We start from the raw sequence: 2,172 nt of genomic DNA on the forward strand, positions 1-2,172 counted from the left end.
TTGTGGGGATGTTTAGGCTAAACCGCAATAACTTGTTGAACTTATATGAGCAGGTGAGAGATGATTTGGACCCTTTTGGGGGGGGTGGGCCACTATGCAGTGTCTGGGCTGCAGAAATTAATGTGTACCCTCTACTATTTGGCCACTGGCTCCACTCAGTCCGTGACCTCATGGTCCTTGGGGGTATCACAAGCCACTTTCTCAAAGCATTTTACTCAAGTGTTACTTGCTTTAAAGAAGTTGTGGCGGACATACATCAGATTCCCCAGTTTAGAGTCAGAGTGGTAGGACCACAAGGTTGCTTTCTATGGACTCTCAGCATTCCCTCACGTGCTGGGAGCTATAGACTGCACACACATTGGGATTAGGGCACCGCACGTGCGGGGCCACGTCTATGTCAATAGGAGTGGGCGGCACTCCCTGAACGTGCAGGTGGTATGTGATGCTCATCTCAAAATCCTAAGTGTAGTTTCAGGCTTCCCTGGGAACTGCCATGACGCCTATATTCTGAGACACTCCGGCCTCTGGAACCGATTTACCCAACAACAAATGCCAGAGGGCTGGCTACTTGGTAAGTACATTTTTACATATTACCCTCTCTATTCGTCTTTGTACCTGCTGAAATGTGTGTGTGTGTGTGTTTCAATTTTCACCAGCCTACTACTCTTGTCTAAGTAAATACTATTTGCCCACTGCACATACCTTACCATAAAAGGCAATAACTTCCTTTCTTTGGTTTAGGTGACTCAGGATATGGGTGTCTTTCCTGGCTCATGACACCTTTGCGCACCCCCGATGGCCCTGCACAGCACCGGTATAATGAAGCCCATATTGCAACCCGCAATGTGGTGGAGCGCACGTTTGGAGTGTTGAAAAGTAGATTCCGGTGTTTGGACCGGTCATCTGGTTTGCTGCTTTACCACCCTGCAAAAGTAGTGATGATCGTCCAGGCTTGTTGCATGTTACACAACATAGCCCTATACCAACCAGCCTATGTGGAGGAGGATCATGCAGCAGTCGTGCAGGAAGCCCAACCTACCACACCTCGGGTAGTGAGGGGTACGCAGAGGGGGAATCTGGTGCGTACAGACATCATCAGGCACTACTTTTCTGGTAAGCACATGTGCCCTCTATTCCTACATGTTCCTTTGCTGGAAGTGAACTCACCTACATTACATTTATCACTAACATCTTTTTGCCCCCACATTTAGCCCAATAGACACAGTCCAAGGGTACAGTTGGTGGTGCAGACCTATCCCTTGCTGTAAAAAACCTTGTAAGTATATTAACAACATGTATGTGACTTTTGTGCAATCAACTATGGCTCACCTGTTGTTGTGGAACTACATGGGCCATCATGCCCTGACACACTGTAAGCATGACAGCTTAAAACATGACTGCCACAGCTTGCTGAAATATGTAGTTCCACAACCTCGGACGGGCCAGATTTGAGACAACAGCATCTTCCACCAATACCTTGCCCATATATCATTACATTATGGAACAGATCACACAACAAATGTTTGAAGAATAACACACAGACAAAATGGTATGCGTTGTGACATTTTTACTACAGTATATTATGTCATACATAACCTGCATTTGTCAGTCGCAAACAATAGAAATGTGTATTAATGTAACAAAAATTCAAGCATAGTACATGCATTATCAATTTATTTTATGTTAAATAATTATTTTTTCCCTCCATCAGGCTGCGCACTACCACCTCTTGACCCTGCGCACACGCCACCCCGGGTCCTAATACTCCGACGGGGTGGGGAAGTTGGTGAGCCACTTACTGGTGTGCTAGATACACTACTAATTGTAGATGTAGTTGCACATATGACACCTGACACCTCCATTTGATGGATTTGTGCCTGCGTAGCGATCAACGCATTGGTCTGCGCAGTACACGATTGACTAATTGAATGAATACTTTGTGCAAGGCTGCCAATATGGATATTCTGCTCCCTTGCAGCAGAACTAAGTTCAGCAAGACGGGTGTCTATGCTATTTGCCATACGCACCTGAGTGCCTACACCAACCCGTACACTCCTAGACAATTTTCTCAACTGTAGAAAGGTGTCATGCATGTACCCCTTAATGTTGCCCATTTCCAGACTTTGGGAGGCCATAAATTCTAGTTGTTTGTCCTTGAAATGTACCAAGGAG

General features: G+C 45.8%; 1 long non-coding RNA gene across 1 annotated transcript; it reads left to right on the forward strand.

Moving 5' to 3' along the window:
* The first annotated feature begins 481 nt into the window (after window positions 1-481).
* On the forward strand, window positions 482-1,291 carry LOC146058905 (uncharacterized). The gene is made up of 3 exons (XR_014470030.1): window positions 482-571; window positions 742-1,113; window positions 1,212-1,291. It is a non-coding gene; the product is annotated as an uncharacterized LOC146058905 (long non-coding RNA).
* Window positions 1,292-2,172: the final 881 nt, after the last annotated feature.

This window comes from Crinia signifera, chromosome 2 (assembly GCF_055691185.1).
Source record: "Crinia signifera chromosome 2, ASM5569118v1, whole genome shotgun sequence".
NCBI classification, from domain to species: domain Eukaryota; kingdom Metazoa; phylum Chordata; class Amphibia; order Anura; family Myobatrachidae; genus Crinia; species Crinia signifera.